Below are 7,230 nucleotides of genomic sequence, written 5' to 3' on the forward strand. Positions count from 1 at the left end.
TGTCCCAAGCTTCATATATCGATACAATCCTTGCTCGTTTTAGCATGCAAGACTCCAAGAAAGGTTTTCTACCTTTTAGACATGGAGTAGCTTTATCTAAAGAGATGTCTCCGAAGACATCAAAGGAGATAGAGGACATGAAGGCAGTTCCTTATGCTTCAGCTGTAGGAAGCCTAATGTATGCTATGTTGCGTACGAGATCAGATATCTATTTTACCGTGGACATGGTTAGTAGATATCAAAGCAACCCTGGACAAGGATATTGGACTACTATAAAGCATATATTAAAGTACTTGAGAAGGACTAGAGATTATATGCTAGTTTACCAAGCAGATGATTTGCTCCCTATGGGATACACAGATTCTGACTTCTAATCAAATAGGGGCAATAGTAAGTCTACATCAGGGTATGTGTTTACTTTAGGAGGTGGAGCCATTGCATGGAGGAGTGTTAAGCAGAAATGTGTTTCTGACTCAACCATGGAAGTTGAGTATGTGGCAGCCTTTGAGACAGCCAAAGAAGTTGTGTGACTCAGGAACTTCCTAAAGGACTTAGATGTGATTCCTGGTTTGCCCAAAATCATCACAATTTATTGTGATAATAGCGGTGCAGTAGCAAACTCGAAGGAACCACGAGCCCATAAGGCGAGTAAACACATAGAGCGTAAGTACCACCTGATACGAGACATCGTAAAACGAGGAGAAGTTGTTGTCGCCAAGATTGCATCAGCGGAAAACCTGGCAGATCCTTTCACTAAGGCCCTTCCGGTGAAAGCTTTCGATCAGCATGTTGAAGGAATGAGAATCAGATGTATGACAACGTTTATGACAGCATAGTCTTTTAGTATAAGTGAGAGATTGTTAGAGTGTATACTAAAAGCCTAGCCTTTTGTAAATATTTTATTTTGAAATAAAGAATCACATTGGTCAAATGTCTACATTTTTGTGCTAAGTGTAGTTGTTCAATTAATTTATATTGTAGATAACATGGTGTGTGGTGTCACACACAGAAGATCATGTTATCAATTCCTTATAAATTATAAACAGTAGCTCACGATTAAAATGGAAAGGAACAAACCATTGGAATAGTCGTAGTGTAATTTGGTATTAGTTTATCTTAACTATAAAATTACACTAGTACACTCTGAGTATATTGAGCAGGACCATTTAAGGTAAGTTCTTTTTATACTGACTAAATAAAAGAACAAAACCTTTGTTATTATGGAAGTGTGTGCTCTTAATCCTGATATAATAACAAACATATATATTTAGTGTTTATTTCTTTGACTTATCAATGGGTGAGATTTAGTTCGATAAATCAAAAGACTCGATAAGTTGGGAAATGATATTATTTAAAGTGTGTGTTGTTGATTATAGAAGAAAACTATGTCCTCGTAATCTAGGTTGATAATTCCCTAAAGAGGAGCTCATAAGGATTGTCATGTAAAACCTGCAGGTGGACTTAGTCCGACATGATGATAAGGTTGAGTGGTACTACTCTTGGACTAAGATATTAATTAAAGTGAGTTGTTAGTAACTCATTTAATTAGTGGACATTCGACATCTTAAATATAGGGAGATTAACACACTCATGATAAGAAGGAGCCCAAAATGTAATTTGGGATTGGTGCGATAGTTCAATAATAATTCTCTAGTGGTATGAATTATTATTGATGAAATTAAGTTGGGTGTTCGGGGAGAACACGGGAAGCTTAATTTCATCGCGAGACCAAAACCAATTCCTCCTCTCGGTCCCTATCGTAGCCTCTTATATATAGAGAATTATATCCACCAAATACGCACTTCCTACCCACCCTTAGGTGGCCGGCCAAGCAAGCTTGGAACCCAAGCTTGGGCCGGCCAAGCCAAAGGCTTGAGCTAGGTAGGGTGGTCGGCCATAGCTTGGAGCCTAAGCTTGGTGTGATCGGCCATATAAAATAAAAGGATTTTATTTTTAAAATATTTTCTTATGTGGATACCATGGTTTTAAAAAAGAGTTAAAAATTTAAATCTTTCCTTTTATAGCTTTCTACAAAAGATTAAGTGAAAAGTTTGATATCTTTCCTTATTTGTAGTTAAAAGGAAGATTTTAATTTTTGATAAAACTTTCCTTTTTTGTAACCATCTTCATGATTTAAAATAGAGTTTTAAAATTAAATCTTTCTTATTATAGTTTCTACAAAAAATTAAGAAAAGATTTGATATCTTTCCTTATTTGTAGATTGAGAGAAAGATTTTAATTTTAAAGAAAACTTTCCTTTTAGGAAATCATCCACATGTTTTAATAAGAGATATTTTAATTTATAAAATTTCCTATTATAACCAACCATGAAGGGAAAATTAATAGAGAAATTTTTATTTTAAAAATTTCCGGAAACAAATAAGGAAGTTTTAATTTTGTGTTTAAAACTTGCCTTATTTGGAGCAATTGATGTGGTCAACCATGATAAAGGATTAAAGGAAATTTTAATTAAATTTTCCTTTCATTGGTAAAGATAATAAGGAAGTTTTTATTAAAACTTTCCTTATTTGCCAAGACCAAGGAATATAAAAGAGAGGGTAGAGGTGTCTCACATCAACACAACATATCATCTATTATTCCTCTCTTTTTTCTTCCTTGGTGTGGCCGACCCTAATTATCCTCTCCTCTCTTCTTCTTGTGGCCAAACCACATCATCTCTAGGAGTTCTTGTGGTGACCGGATTTTGCTTGGAGAAGGAGAGAAAGGAGGCTTTGCTCTTGCATCCCTTGGAGCTTGAAGGTTGGTGGCCGAAACTTGCAAGAAGGAAGTTGTCTTGGTTGTTCTCATCTCGGTAGATCGTTGCCCATACAACGTCCGAGAAAAGAAGAGGAATACGGTAGAAGATCAAGAGGTTGTTGCTTACAAAGAAAGGTATAACTAGTAATTCTATTCCGCATCATACTAGTTTTCTTTGTATAGTTTTTAAAATACCAAACACAAGATTCATATGATTCTAGGTTTCGAATTTGTGATTCGAGTTTGTGTTTTTTTGTTTTTCGAATTTTTGATTCGATTGTTCTATTTGGTTAAACCTAGGGTTATATAAGGAAATTAAATATTAAATTTCTTTAAATGGCTTTGTCTAGGCGGTGGTGGATGATCTCATACCCAAGAAGGCCTAGTACCTCGCCATGCAGTCCTGGAAGTCAGTTTTAGAAATTAATATTTAATTGAATTTGTAACATGGGTGGATTTGGATCAATAATGTTAAGCATCGTTTGCGATCCAAGTCTAAACCACTAAGAACAGATAAGTTAAATTTGGAATCAATAATGTTAAGTTCTGTTTGTGATTCCTAATTTAATTTCTAAAGAACACAATAGGTTGTTAGTAAAGGTTCAAGACTTGTACAAAAATTTTATACAGGGGAACCGATATGATATTCTGCATAGCAACCAACATGTCATTTGGGATAACTAATGCACCTTGTACTTTTATGAGATTAATGAACCATATTTTGCGTGTTTATATTGGGAACTTTGTTGTAGTATATTTTGATGACATCTTGATTTATAGTAAAAATTTAGATGAGCACCTCAATCATTTAAAAAAATTTCTACTTGTTTTGAGAAATGAAAAATTGTATGCTAACCTTTAAAAATTGTTCTTTTGCACTATTCAGATAGAGTTTCTTGGCTATATTGTTAGTGCTAAGGGAATAGCAGTTGATGAAGAAAAGGTTAAGGCAATACATGAATGGCCAACACCAAAAATGATAACTAAGGTACGTAGCTTTCAAGGGTTGGCAAGTTTCTACAAATGGTTGGTTAAAAATTTTAGTTCTATAGCTACACCCTTGACTGAAATTGTTAAAAAGAATGTTGGGTTTCATTGGGATAGTGAACAAGTTACAGCTTTCAACTTACTTAAGGAGAAGCTAAGTTCGGCATTATTACTTGCATTACCTAACTTTGCTAAAACTTTTGAAATTTAATGTGATGCATCATGAATAGGTATTAGAGCTATGCTAATACAAGAAGGTCGACCCCTTGTTTATTTTAGTGAGAAACTCAGCGGAGCAGCTTTACTATCCAACTTATGACAAGGAGATGTATGCATTGGTGAGGGCTTTAGAGACTTGGCAGTATTACTTGTGGCCCAAAGAGTTTGTTATTCACACTGATCATGAATTGATGAAGAATTTAAAGAGCCAAAGTAAATTGAATAGATATCATGCAAAATGGGTAGAATCCATTGAATCATTCCCTTTGGTGATCAAGTATAAACAAGGTATGGAAAGCATTGTTGCCGATGCTTTGTCTCGAATGTATACCTTGATCTTTACTTTGAACGCTAAATTGTTAGTATTTGAATACATTAAAGATCTATATTCTAATGATCCTAACTTTGGAAATGTGTTTGAAGTTTGTGAACATGCTGCATTGGGAAGTTTTATAGGCATGAGGGGATTTTTTTTAGAGTGAATAGGTTGGGTGTGCCTAATTATTCATTGAGGGAATTATTAATCCAAGAATCTCATGGTGGGGGACTAATGGGACATTTTGGAGTTAAAAAAACTCTAGAAGTGTTAGTAGATCATTTCTTTTGGACACACATGAACCGTGATATAGTCAAATTTTGTAAGAAGTGTATTACATGTAGGCAAGCAAAATCTAGATCATTATCTCATAGACACCTTTACCAATTCCTAGTGAACCTTGGGTTGATATTTCTATGGACTTTGTTGTAGAACTACCAAGGTCCAAATGAGGTATGAATTCTATTTTTATGGTTGTGGGTAATTTTTTAAAATGACTCATTTTATTCATTGTAGGAAAACATATGATGCTAACCATATTGCTAATATATTTTTTAGGAAGATCGTGCGGCTTCATGGAGTACCGAGGAGCATAGTTTCAGATCATGATGCAAAGTTTCTAAGCTACTTTTGGAAGACATTATGGGGAAAGTTAGGAACAAAGTTTTTGTTTTCCACAGCTTGTCATCCACAAACAGATGGACAAACTGAGGTAGTAAATCGAACTTTATCTACTTTATTGAGAGCTATCATTCAAAAGAATTTAAAAGATTGGGAAGATTGTTTACCACATGTTGGATTTGCTTATAATAGATCTATGCATACTACTACTAATTTTTCACCTTTTGAAGTGGTATATGGGTTTAAACCTTTAACTCCTTTAAATTTGTCACCTTTGCCTATCTTTGAGCGTGTCAGTTTAGATGGTACCAGAAAAGTTGAGTTTGTGAGGCAACTGCATGAGAAAGTTCAATTGTAAATTGAAAAGAGGACTGAACAATATGTTGCACAAGCCAACAAGGGACGAAGAAAGTTATCTTTGAACCCGGAGATTGGGTTTGGGTTCATAAAAGGAAGGAAAGATTCCCTACTAAACATCGTACTAAGTTGCATCCACGAGGAGATGGTCTATTTTAAGTCATTGCTCGAATTAATGATAATACATACAAGCTTGACTTACCAGGTGAGTATAATGTGAGTGCTATATTTAATGCTTTTTATCTTTCTCCTTTTGATGTAGGTGATCAAGATTCGAGGACGAATCCTTTTGAGGAGAGGGGAAATGATGGAGTAAAAGAAAGAGAACAACATGTTGCGCAACAAGCTTATGATATGGATCATGCTCAACCCACTCTAGATATTAATGATGATCAATTATGCATCAATAGAGGCCCAATTACAAGGGCTAAAGCGAAAGCACTTAATGTGCTAATTGAAGATGTGAAGGTCAAAGCATTTAATGTGCTAATTGAAGATGTGAAGGACAAAGCTACCATTGAAGAAGGTTTGACCATGAACAAGTCATCTAGCTTAGTCAACCTAATTCAAGCCTTAGATGAGATGAATTAGCATTTAAGTCTCATATCTATGTAATATGGATATGTAGGCTCAATTTAGACTCAATTTCTATCTTTATTTGGATTGTAGTCATGCCATATGCTTAAAATGGCTAAGTAGTCTATATAGGCATTTACTAAATGGGCTTTATTTTGGCCTTTTAGGATTTTTTAGTCACCCTATAGCTATAAATAAAGGGGGTGACGACCACACATGTATCTTTGACATATTTTTCAATCTAAAGCACGGTGAGGCTCTCGCTTGTTGGTTCTTCATTGAACTAGAACTTATCAAGGCATCTCCTTGTGGCATTCAGAGACTTATCAACCTCAATTCCAAGATTGTGGTGTCTTCCATCTTCTATACCAAGGTTCGTGCTTTCCTAAGTATTGGGTCGAGGTTTCTATTCATCCATCTTATCATCTTAGACCTTCCTTCTTTCTATCTTCAATTCATTGTGAGTTCTTGATATGTCTTTCTTGTTGGGTTCACATCACTCTCTTTACTGTTGACTTATCCAATAGTAAAAATTTCTTACACATTCATTATCTAGACTATGTTGTTGCATTTTGTTAGTGCAAGTATGTTTAGTGAGTTATTTTTCTCTGTCTCTAGTAGCATGAAATGAGCATTGCTTTGTATTGAGAAAGATTTAAGGAATGGTCTAACTTAAGGATCTCACCTCACTTTTCCTAAGTTTAGATAGTTGAAAACTCTAAAAATAGTCATAATTCATAGAACTTGTAAGTACTTGTATACCACAGTGACCTCCCAAACTACATCTAGGTTAATAGATGAGGCTCGAATCATATAAGCTTGCTCAGAAAAATTGAAATATCCCTACATTTGCATCCATTTGCATTTGTAAGTGCTATATTTGAAGCACTAAAAAATTAAAAATTAAAAAAAAAAGGAGAGAGAGTTGAATTGAATAAGGGATATAAAAATAGTTTTACAAGTGCAACCTAGCAATTTACCCTTTTAAGACTGAGTTAGATTACTGGAAAAATAAATGCTAAGTTTCCCTTGATATCGAGTACACCTTTAAGACCTAGGGTGGGTTAGGAGGGTTAGGAGGGATGAACCAAGCGCATGGTAGGTAAGTGCCTATCACTGGGAAAATGAGGGACACAGTTAAATGATGATTTAACTAGGCTTAGGGGATGATGCTTGAAAAACTTTAGGCCACTTATTGCACTATACATGAGAACTAAACATAGATCATATACTTGAGTTACTCTATGATCATGCTCACTAATGAAACTAGTTGATAGAGTTAGACAGTTTCAATAGGGTATGAGGCACTGTACAAGCACATGAGTCTAGATTGTAGAGTTTTATTTGAGGATAAGCAAAGGTTTAAGTCTGAGAGTATAATATGTGTAGTTTGTATA

This window comes from Zingiber officinale, chromosome 10B, assembly GCF_018446385.1.
Source record: "Zingiber officinale cultivar Zhangliang chromosome 10B, Zo_v1.1, whole genome shotgun sequence".
NCBI lineage: Eukaryota > Viridiplantae > Streptophyta > Magnoliopsida > Zingiberales > Zingiberaceae > Zingiber > Zingiber officinale.